Source organism: Triticum dicoccoides, chromosome 7B (genome assembly GCF_002162155.2).
Source record: "Triticum dicoccoides isolate Atlit2015 ecotype Zavitan chromosome 7B, WEW_v2.0, whole genome shotgun sequence".
Lineage (NCBI taxonomy): Eukaryota > Viridiplantae > Streptophyta > Magnoliopsida > Poales > Poaceae > Triticum > Triticum dicoccoides.
In genome coordinates, this window is record NC_041393.1 from 19,650,191 (window position 1) to 19,662,651 (window position 12,461).

The 12,461-nt window shown below is 48.6% G+C and overlaps 1 pseudogene; it reads left to right on the forward strand.

The window, feature by feature from the left end:
• Positions 1-1,416: 1,416 nt before the first annotated feature.
• Positions 1,417-12,461, forward strand: part of LOC119338520 — a 41,736-nt pseudogene continuing 30,691 nt past the window's right edge.

A 12,461-nucleotide genomic window follows, 5' to 3' on the forward strand; every position in this document is an offset into this window, starting at 1 on the left:
GCCGCTCGTCGCCGCCCCAGCATGTCGTGAAAGGGCAGCGCCGCTCCTGTCTAAGCGTGTGGCCGCATTTTGCACTACCTTCACAGTGACGGCTCCTCGACGTCGTTCCCAAGTGCCATGACGACGCAGGAGTACGCCGGCCGGGAGCAGCACCGGCGGGACAACCGCAACGTCGTGCATCGATCCAAGTTCGTGGACTCGGACGTCCCGGCGCCACACATCGCGGCGTACTTAGAGCTGGCGTACACCTTGGCCCTGGAACGCTCCGTGACGAAGTCAGAGATGGCCAAGCGCCGTCTCCGCCTCCTCGACGGGGAAATGGCCAGGTACGGCGAGGAATTGTCCCTCGCCGAGATAGCCGCCACCGCCAACGACGCCGCCTCCAACGACCGCCGCCCCTCTCCCCCGGCCCACGTCCTCGGTGGCCGTGGCGCACTGCGCACGACAGGAAGAGGCGGAGAGGATGATCCGCGAGTGTTATGCGGCCGTTGGGAAGCCCTGCCACGACGTCTTCACCTTCCGCCGTCCCAAGCCTAACGACGACGACTCCGACACCGGGTCGGGGAAGTGACTTACGAGTTTTATTTTTGACAGAAAAGTGACCTACGAGTTCACTGTGAAGTATAGGATAACTTAGGGTTTTAGTTTCAGGTTTTTAGTTCACCGGACAAATCATTCGGTTTTATGTATAAATTATCCTACTTTCAATGAAATCCGTTGTGTTTATATCAAAATTCGTCCATTTTTTAATTCCGTCCGATTGATTTAAGTTGTTGTAAAAATATATGAGCATACGTTTATTCGTGTCCACGGACTGGTCCCCTGTTCACGGCTGGATGCGAGAGGATTTTTGCGGGTTACCATTGGAAATACCCTTACACTAGATCCGGGTTCTTTAAAAAAAGGGTATGACAAAGAGTATCAGTAGGACTGCCCACGCATGTCCGCGCGACAGAGCACGTCCAACTTGTACTGTTTCGGGCGTCCCAGTAGCGAAACAGCACACATTGACGTTAAGAGCAACTTGTTCCTTCGTCAAGCTCGCGCCGCCGAGGAGGTCGAGGGGGGCGCGCGCGCTACTGCTGGAGAGGTCAACACTTTCCACCATTGCTTGCTTAGCTCTTTGAAAACATGACCCGGTGGATTTGTTGCTTTCCCTGCCGAATGCCGACCGACGATCGCTGTCGATCTTCCCCTTTGGATTTCCGACTCCTTTTGTTCCCAGCGAGCACTGGGATTTCCCCTAGAATAATTTCATCGGATTTAGACTCCAGCGAGCGATGCTGCTCGTAGTCTGTTCTTTGTTTGTCTGTTCCTCCATGAAACAGAACATCTGTTCTTCTGTCCTAACCTGTTTCATCTTCATGATTGGCGCAGGCCTGCAACCGGAGCTGCTGATCCGTCTCGAATCAACAGATGGGTTCCCTCACAAGTAAGTCCTCTCCTCAACTAATCAGCCTCCTCATGCCGCATCACTGAAATCTTGGAACGCCATCTGACTCCAATACTCTGCAACTACATCTCAGGTTCTTCCTGGGTGACGACCTTGTGCGGGAGCCCGATATGCTCCGGCCAAGACGCCGTCTCATGCGCTTTGAACCAAATGTTCGACTCCTCCACCTGCACGAGCCACCTGGCGGCGACCGGCATGGCCGCACTGCTCGTGCTCGCGCCTCGTACTCCAGCTGCTTGTCAAAATTCCGCAGAGCAGAGCGTCTGCGCGGCAGCTCGTCACGCTCGGCTCACCGCTGCACTTGTCTGCTGTCGTGTTCACCGGCTGCTTGGGTTTGGTTTATCTTGGGCTGGGACTCTGGATGCTGGGGACTGGCTTCAGTCAGGATGCTTCTACTGTTTACCTTCCACATTGGTGGCTTGTGACGTTATTTCAGGGTTTGAATTTGGTCCTTGCGGTCGCTCCGCGGGGCGACACCGGGGCCGACCCCAACCCTAGCCGCCAGGTCCACATCCACCACCACTCTGCCTCCGCCGCCGGTGACCGGCGCCGGCGGCGGCGAAGGCCGGCTCCGGAAACCGGGCGGCGACATCTCCCACTTCAATCCAACCCCACCCCTGCCGCCCTGCCTCACCGTCCGGTGCTCCCCTCCGCATCCACAACCGCCAGATCGAGACGGCCCCCTGCATCGCCGGCGCCGGTGGAGGCCGTCGGGCCGGTACCGCGGCGGACGGCGGCGGCAAGGCCATGCTCTGCTCTCTGCCCGCGACATCTGCCTCCTCCCAAGATCCAAATCCGCCTCCCCCATCTTCCCGCCCGGGCCGTCTGTGCCCGACGGCTGGCGCGTGCTGGCCCTCTGTCAGTGGCTGCTGCTCCACTCAGCTCGTTGTCGTCGTCCGCGTCGACCCTCCTCTGCTGGCGCCAGGTGGGCGGGCGGCCTGGCCCCTGGTGCCGGCTGCGCCCGCGGCTGCATTTCGGCCTCCTGGTCGTCCGTTCTCGGCTGGCCGGCGACGGATCCGGCGGTTCCGAGCGCGGATAAGGCTCTCCCTCGGCTCGCAGCTTCCATTGCTCCCCTCGCCACCCCCATCCTCTCCGGCGGACGATGCACCACGCTCCACCTCGCCTTGCTCCCCACGGATCCTCCTCGACCCCGTCCTCCTGTGCGACCGAAGCCGGGCGGCCGCAGATCCGGCGCCGGCGTCCCCTCCCCTCTACATCGACAACCAGTCATGCGCCTCCACCCCGCTCGCCCTCCCCGTCCCCGTCCCCGCCACCGCCAGTCCCTGCCGGGAAGAACCTCCACTCTGGTGCCCCCGCCCTCTGTCCACCTCCGACGACGCACTACCTCGTCTCCACCCTCCCCACCGGCGGCCTGCTCCACTCGTCCTTCCCCGGTTCACCATTCGCCTCATATGTCCGTCTCGGTCCTGTCCTCTGTCGCCCTTCGACTCCACTTGGATGGCGGCCCACCATTGACGGATGTGCTACGGGAGAAATCCCCGCTGACCTTGTCAGCTGACCACGACGGCCCTACTCCAGCGTCGCTTACCCTCTTGGGGGCGTGGCTCATGTGCCACTCTTGTCTCTCGGTCCGGATTCGCAGCTCTCGGCTCTGCCCTCTGGGAATTTAACCGGTTATGCTCCAGGCGAAAGCTATGTGATGGCGTCATCCTCGGATGTCGTCCACCTTCCTGAAGGCGTCACTAGGGAGCTCCTTGCCGCCATTCATCCTCCGCTGCCCTTGGGGGTTGTGTTAGGGAACGTAGTAATTTCAAAAAAAATTCCTACGCACATGCAAGATCATGGTGATGGCATAGCAACGAGAAGGGAGAGTGTTGTCTACGTACCCTCGTAGACCGTCAAGCGGAAGCGTTACGACAACGCGGTTGATGTAGTCATACGTCTTCACGACTCGACCGATCCAAGCACCGAACGTACGGCACCTCCGTGTTCAACACACGTCCAGCTTGATGACGTCCCCCGGACTCCAATCCTGCGAAGCGTCGGGGATGAGTTCCGTCAGCACGACGGCGTGGTGACGATGATGATGTTCTATCGGCGCAGGGCTTCGCCTAAACTCCGCGACGATATGACCGAGGTGGATTATGGTGGAGGGGGGCACCGCACACGGCTAAGGAACGATCCGTAGATCAACTTGTGTGTCTATGGGGTGCCCCCCTCCCCCGTATATAAAGGGGGAGAGGAGGAGGGGGCCGGCCAAGGGGGAGGCGCGCCCTAGGAGGGGGAAACCTACTCCAAGTAGGTTTGCCCCCTCCCTTTCCTATTCCCAGAAGGAGGGGGAAGGAAGGAGTGGGAGAGGGGAAAGGCAAGGGGGGCGCCGCCCCCCCCCCCCTTCCTTGTCCTATTCGGACTCAAGGGGAGGGGGCACGCCTCTTGCCCTGGTCGGCCCCTCTCTTTCTCCGCTAGGGCCCAATAAGGCCCATTAGTTCCCGGGGGGTTCCGGTAACCCTCCGGCACTCCGGTTTTTCTCCGATAACATCCGGAACACTTCCGGTGTCTGAATATAGTCATCCAATATATCAATCTTTATGTCTCGACCATTTTGAGACTCCTCGTTATGTCCGTGATCACATCCGGGACTCCGAACAACCTTCGGTACATCAAAGCTTATAAACTCATAATAAAACTATCATCGTAACGTTAAGCGTGCGGACCCTACGGGTTTGAGAACTATGTAGACATGACCTAGAACTATTCTCGGTCAATAACCAATAGTGGAACCTGGATGTTCATATTGGTTCCTACATATTCTACGAAGATCTTTATCGGTCAAACTCATAACAACATACGTTGTTCCCTTTGTCATCGGTATGTTACTTGCCCGAGATTCGATCGTCGGTATCCAATACCTAGTTCAGTCTCGTTACCGGCAAGTCTCTTTACTCGTTCCGTAATATATCATTTCATAACTAACTCATTAGTTACAATGCTTGCAAGGCTTAGGTGATGAGTATTACCGAGAAGGCCCATAGATACCTCTCCGACAATCGAGTGACAAAACCTAATCTCGAATTATGCCAACTCAACATGTACCTTTGGAGACACCTGTAGAGTACATTTATAATCACCCAGTTACGTTGTGACGTTTGGTAGCACACAAAGTGTTCCTCCAGTAAATGGGAGTTGCATAATCTCATAGTTGTAGGAACTTTGTATATGTCATGAAGAAAGCAATAGCAACATACTAAACGATCAAGTGCTAAGCTAACGGAATGGTTCAAGTCAATCACATCATTCTCCTAATGATGTGATCCCATTAATCAAGTGACAACACATGCCTATGGTTAGGAAACATAACCATCTTTGATCAATGAGCTAGTTCAAGTAGAGGCATACTAGTGACACTATGGTTGTCTATGTATTCACACATGTATCATGTTTCCGGTTAATACAATTCTAGCATGAATAATAAACATTTATCATGATATGAGGAAATAAATAATAACTTTATTATTGCCTCTAGGGCATATTTCCTTCAGTCTCCCACTTGCACTAGAGTCTATAATCTAGATTACATAGTAATGATTCTAACACCCATGGAGTCTTGGTGCTGATCATGTTTTGCTCGTGAGAGAGGCTTAGTCAACGGGTCTGCAACATTCAGATCCGTATGTATCTTGCAAATCTCTATGTCTCCCACTTGGACTTGGTCCCGAATGGAATTGAAGCGTCTCTTGATGTGCTTGGTCCTCTTGTGAAATCTGGATTCCTTTGCCAAGGCAATTGCACCAGTATTGTCACAGAAGATCTTCATTGGTCCTTATGCACTAGGTACAACACCTAGATCGGAAATGAACTCCTTCATCCAGACTCCTTCATTTGCTGCTTCCAAAGCAGCTATGTACTCCGCTTCACATGTAGATCCCGCCACGACGCTTTGTTTAGAACTACACCAACTTACAGCTCCACCGTTTAATAAAAATATGTATCCGGTTTGCGATTTAGAATCGTCCGGATCAGTGTCAAAGCTTGCATCGACGTAACCATTTACGACTAGCTCTTTGTCACCTCCATATACGAGAAACATATCCTTAGTCCTTTTCAGGTATTTCAGGATGTTCTTGACCGCTGTCCAGTGACCCACTCCTAGATTACTTTGGTACCTCCCTGCCAAACTAATAGCAAGGCACGCATCAGGTCTGGTACACAGTATTGCATACATGATAGAGCCTATGGCTGAAGCATAGGGAACTCCTTTCATTTTCTCTATCTTCTGCAGTGGTCGGGCATTGAGTCTGACTCAACTTTATACCTTGTAATACAGGCAAGAACCCTTTCTTCCCCTGTTCCATATTGAACCTTTTCAATACTTTATCAAGGTACGTGTTTTGTGAAAGTCCAATCAAGCGTCTTGATCTATCTCTATAGATCTTAATGCCCAATATGTAAGCAGCTTCACCGAGGTCTTTCATTGAAAAACTTTTATTCAAGTATCCTTTTATGCTATCCAGAAATTCTATATCATTTCCAATCAATAATATGTCATCCACATATAATATTAGAAATGCTACAGAGCTCCCACTCACTTTCTTGTAAATACAGGCTTCTCCAAAAGTCTGTATAAAACCATATGCGTTGATCACACTATCAAAGCGTTTATTCCAACTCCGAGAGGCTTGCACCAGACCATAGATTGATCGCTGGAGCTTGCACACTTTGTTAGCTCCCTTAGGATCGACAAAACCCTCCGGTTGCATCATATACAACTCTCCTTCCAGAAATCCATTCAGGAATGCAATTTTTACATCCATTTGCCAAATTTCATAATCATAAAATGCGGCAATCGCTAACATGATTCGGACAGACTTAAGCATCGCTACGGGTGAGAAAGTCTCATCGTAGTCAACCCCTTGAACTTGTCGAAAACCTTTTGCAACAAGTCGAGCTTTATAGACAGTTACATTACCGTCAGCGTCAGTCTTCTTCTTAAAGATCCATTTATTCTCAATGGCTTGCCGATCATCGGGCAAGTCAACCAAAGTCCATACTTTGTTCTCATACATGGATCCCATCTCAGATTTCATGGCCTCTAGCCATTTTGCGGAATCTGGGCTCATCATCGCTTCCTCATAGTTCGTAGGTTCATCATGGTCAAGTAACATGACTTCCAGAATAGGATTACCGTACCGCTCTGGTGCGGATCTTACTCTGGTAGACCTATGAGGTTTAATAGACACTTGATCTGAAGTTTCATGATCAATATCATTAGCTTCCTCACTAATTGGTGTACTTGTCACAGGAACTGATTTCTGTGATGAACTACTTTCCAATAAAGGAGCAGGTACCGTTACCTCATCAAGTTCTACTTTCCTCCCACTCACTTCTTTCGAGAGAAACTCCTTCTCTAGAAAGGATCCATTCTTAGCAACGAATGTCTTGCCTTCGGATCTGTGATAGAAGGTGTACCCAACAGTCTCTTTTGGGTATCCTATGAAGACACATTTCTCCGATTTGGGTTCGAGCTTATCTGGTTGAAGTTTCTTCACATAAGCATCGCAGCCCCAAACTTTAAGAAACGACAACTTTGGTTTCTTGCCAAACCACAGTTCATAAGGCGTCGTCTCAACGGATTTAGATGGTGCCCTATTTAATGTGAATGCAGCCGTCTCTAAAGCATAACCCCAAAACGATAGCGGTAAATCAGTAAGAGACATCATAGATCGCACCATATCTAGTAAAGTACGATTACGACGTTCGGACACACCATTTCTTTGTGGTGTTCCAGGTGGCGTGAGTTGCGAAACTATTCCGCATTGTTTCAAATGTAAACCAAACTCGTAACTCAAATATTCTCCTCCATGATCAGATCGTAGAAACTTTATTTTCTTGTTACGATGATTTTCCACTTCACTCTGAAATTCTTTGAATTTTTCAAATGTTTCAGACTTGTGCTTCATTAAGTAGATATACCCATATCTGCTCAGATCATTTGTGAAGGTGTGAAAATAACAATATCCGCCACGAGCTTCAACATTCATCGGACCACATACATCTGTATGTATAATTTCCAACAAATCTGTTGCTCTCTCCATAGTACCGGAGAATGGTGTTTTAGTCATCTTGCCCATGAGGCACGGTTCGCATGTACCAAGTGATTCATAATCAAGTGATTCCAAAAGTCCATCAGTATGGAGTTTCTTCATGCGCTTTACACCGATATGACCTAAACGACAGTGCCACAAATAAGTTGCACTATCATTATCAACTCTGCATCTTTTGGCTTCAACATTATGAATATGTGTATCACTACTATCGAGATTCAATAAAAATAGACCACTCTTCAAGGGTGCATGACCATAAAAGATATTACTCATATAAATAGAACAACCATTATTCTCTGATTTAAATGAATAACCGTCTCGCATCAAACAAGATCCAGATATAATGTTCATGCTCAACACTGGCACCAAATAACAATTATTCGGGTCTAAAACTAATCTCGAAGGTAGATGTAGAGGTAGCGTGCCGACTGCGATCACATCGACTTTGGAACCGTTTCCCACGCGCATCGTCACCTCGTCCTTGGCCAGTGCTCGCTTATTCTGTAGTCCCTATTTCGAGTTGCAAATATTAGCAACAGAACCAGTATCAAATACCCAGGTGCTACTACGAGCTCTAGTTAGGTACACATCAATAACATGTATATCACATATACCTTTGTTCACTTTGCCATCCTTCTTATCCGCCAAATACTTGGGGCAGTTCCGCTTCTAGTGACCAGTCTGCTTGCAGTAGAAGCACTCAGTTTCAGGCTTAGGTCCAGACTTGGGTTTCTTCTCTTGAGCAGCAACTTGCTTGCTGTTCTTCTTAAAGTTCCGCTTCTTCTTCCCTTTGCCCTTTTTCTTGAAACTAGTGGTCTTGTTGACCATCAACACTTGATGCTCCTTCTTGATTTCTACCTCCGCAGCCTTTAGCATTGCGAAGAGCTCGGGAATTGTCTTGTTCATCCCTTGCATATTATAGTTCATCACAAAGCTCTTGTAGCTTGGTGGCAGTGATTGGAGAATTCTGTCAATGACGCTATCATCCGGAAGATTAACTCCCAGTTGAATCAAGTGATTATTATACCCAGACATTTTGAGTATATGCTCACTGACAGAACTATTCTCCTCCATCTTGCAGCTGTAGAACTTATTGGAGACTTCATATCTCTCAATACGGGCATTTGCTTGAAATATTAACTTCAACTCCTGGAACATCTCATATGCTCCATGACGTTCAAAACGTCGTTGAAGACCCGGTTCTAAGCCGTAAAGCATGGCACACTGAACTATAGAGTAGTCATCAGCTTTGCTCTGCCAGATGTTCACAACATCTGGTGTTGCTCCTGCAGCAGGCCTGGCACCCAGCGGTGCTTCCAGGACGTAATTCTTCTTTGCAGCAATGAGGATAATCCTCAAGTTACGGACCCAGTCCGTGTAATTGCTACCATCATCTTTCAACTTTGCTTTCTCAAGGAACACATTAAAATTCAACGGAACAACAGCACGAGCCATCTATCTACAATAAACATAGACAAGCAAAATACTATCAGGTACTAAGTTCATGATAAATTTAAGTTCAATTAATCATATTATTTAAGAACTCCCACTTAGACAGACATCTCTCTAGTCATCTAAGTGATCACGTGATCCAAATCAACTAAACCATAACCGATCATCACGTGAGATGGAGTAGTTTTCAATGGTGAACATCTCTATGTTGATCATATCTACTATATGATTCACGCTCGACCTTTCTGTCTCCGTGTTTCGAGGCCATATCTGCATATGCTAGGCTCGTCAAGTTTAACCTGAGTATTCTGCGTGTGCAAAACTGGCTTGCACCCGTTGTAGATGGACGTAGAGCATATCACACCCGATCATCACGTGGTGTGTGGGCACGACGAACTTTGGCAACGGTGCATACTCAGGGAGAACACTTCTTGATAATTTTTAATGAGAGATCATCTTAAAATGCTACCGTCAATCAAAGCAAGATAAGATGCATAAAGGATAAACATCACATGCAATCAATATAAGTGATATGATATGGCCATCATCATCTTGTGCTTGTGATCTCCATCTCCGAAGCACCATCGTGATCACCATCGTCACCGGCGCGACACCTTGATCTCCATAGCATCGTTCTTGTTTACGCCATCTATTGCTTCTACGACTATCACTACCGCTTAGTGATAAAGTAAAGCAATTACAGGGCGTTTGCATTTCATACAATAAAGCGACAACCATATGGCTCCTGCCAGTTGCCGATAACTTCGGTTACAAAACATGATCATCTCATACAATAAAATATAGCATCACGTCCTGGCCATATCACATCACAACATGCCCTGCAAAAACAAGTTAGACGTCCTCTACTTTGTTGTTGCAAGTTTTACGTGGCTGCTACGGTCTGAGCAAGAACCGTTCTTACCTACGCATCAAAAACCACAACGATAGTTTGTCAAGTTGGTGCTGTTTTAACCTTCGCAAGGACCGGGCGTAGCCACACTCGGTTCAACTAAAGTTGGAGAAACTGACACCAGCTAGTCACCTGTGTGCAAAGCACGGCGGTAAAACCAGTCTTGCGTAAGCGTACGCGTAATGTCGGTCCGGGCCGCTTCATCCAACAATACCGCCGAACCAAAGTATGACATGCTGGTAAGTAGTATGACTTGTATCGCCCACAACTCACTTGTGTTCTACTCGTGCATATAACATCAACGCATAAAACCTAGGCTCGGATGCCACTGTTAGGGAACGTAGTAATTTCAAAAAAATTCCTACGCACATGCAAGATCATGGTGATGGCATAGCAACGAGAGGGGAGAGTGTTGTCTATGTACCCTCGTAGACCGTCAAGCGGAAGCGTTATGACAACACGGTTGATGTAGTCGTACGTCTTCACGACTCGATCGATCCAAGCACCGAACGTACGGCACCTCCGTGTTCAGCACACGTCCAGCTCGATGACGTCCCCCGGGCTCCAATCCAGCGAAGCGTCGGGGATGAGTTTCGCCAGCACGACGGCGTGGTGACGATGATGATGTTCTACCGGCGCAGGGCTTCGCCTAAACTCCGCGACGATATGACTGAGGTGGATTATGGTGGAGGGGGGCACCGCACACGGCTAAGGAACGATCCGTAGATCAACTTGTGTGTCTATGGGGTGCCCCCCTCCCCCGTATATAAAGGGGGAGAGGAGGAGGGGGCCGGCCAAAGGGGAGGCGCGCCCTAGGAGGGGGAAACCTACTCCAAGTAGGTTTGCCCCCTCCCTTTCCTATTCCAAGAAGGAGGGGGAAGGAAGGAGTGGGAGAGGGGAAAGGCAAGGGCCCCCCCCCTTCCTTGTCCTATTCGGACTCAAGGGGAGGGGGCGCGCCTCTTGCCCTGGCCGGCCCCTCTCTCTCTCCGCTAGGGCCCAATAAGGCCCATTAGTTCCCGGGGGGGTTCCGGTAACCCTCCGGCACTCCGGTTTTTCTCCGATAACATCCGGAACACTTCCGGTGTCCGAATATAGTCATCCAATATATCAATCTTTATGTCTCGACCATTTCGAGACTCCTCATTATGTCCGTGATCACACCCGGGACTCCTAACAACCTTCGGTACATCAAAACTTATAAACTCATAATAAAACTGTCATCGTAACGTTAAGCGTGCGGACCCTACGGGTTCGAGAACTATGTAGACATGACCTAGAACTATTCTCGGTCAATAACCAATAGTGGAACCTGGATGTTTATATTGGTTCCTACATATTCTACGAAGATCTTTATCGGTCAAACCGCATAACAACATACGTTGTTCCCTTTGTCATCGGTATGTTACTTGCCCGAGATTCGATCGTCGGTATCCAATACCTAGTTCAATCTCGTTACCGGCAAGTCTCTTTACTCGTTCGGTAATATATCATTTCATAACTAACTCATTAGTTACAATGCTTGCAAGGCTTAGGTGATGAGTATTACCAAGAAGGCCCAGAGATACCTCTCCGACAATCGGAGTGACAAAACCTAATCTCGAATTATGCCAACTCAACATGTACCTTTGGAGACACCTGTAGAGTACCTTTATAATCACCCAGTTATGTTGTGACGTTTGGTAGCACACAAAGTGTTCCTCTGGTAAACGGGAGTTGCATAATCTCATAGTTGTAGGAACTTTGTATATGTCATGAAGAAAGCAATAGCAACATACTAAACGATCAAGTGCTAAGCTAACGGAATGGGTCAAGTCAATCACATCATTCTCCTAATGATGTGATCCCATTAATCAAGTGACAACACATGCCTATGGTTAGGAAACATAACCATCTTTGATCAATGAGCTAGTTCAAGTAGAGGCATACTAGTGACACTATGTTTGTCTATGTATTCACACATGTATCATGTTTCCGGTTAATACAATTCTAGCATGAATAATAAACATTTATCATGATATGAGGAAATAAATAATAACTTTATTATTGCCTCTAGGGCATATTTCCTTCAGGTTGGTCATCCTCTGCTGTGCTAGCTCAAGACCCTCTCATGACTGTCGTCCGTTTTGGTGAGCTTCATGCTCTTCGTGCTATCTCGGTTTATCTTTGCTCAACAACGATGCAACGATGCCTCCCCACCTTGCTAATCGTGCCGGCTTGCTGTGGCGGAGTTTCCAGTTAAGGTTCATGATGGGTCACTCGTTGATTGGTGCTGATCCTCTGTTGTGCCAAGGGGTTGGTATGCACGCAGGTGTGGTGCGTTAGGATAGTTGTTTAGTGTTGGTATTGTGTTTCCTCAATGACACACCACTTCCTCTCGATTTTTATGGTGGTGGTCTCTTGGCTTGCTGGCTAGGTAGTACTTTCTTCGGGGCGTCCATATGCTCTTACCCTATGTAATCTTTCCCCCCTGTGTGGTTTTTCGGCCCGGTTTTCCTTATAAACGGGGTGAACCTGTTAAGGTTTTCGATCCGGTTTTCCTTATAAACTGGATCAAACACTTGGCATTTTGGCCACTTTGAGCAAT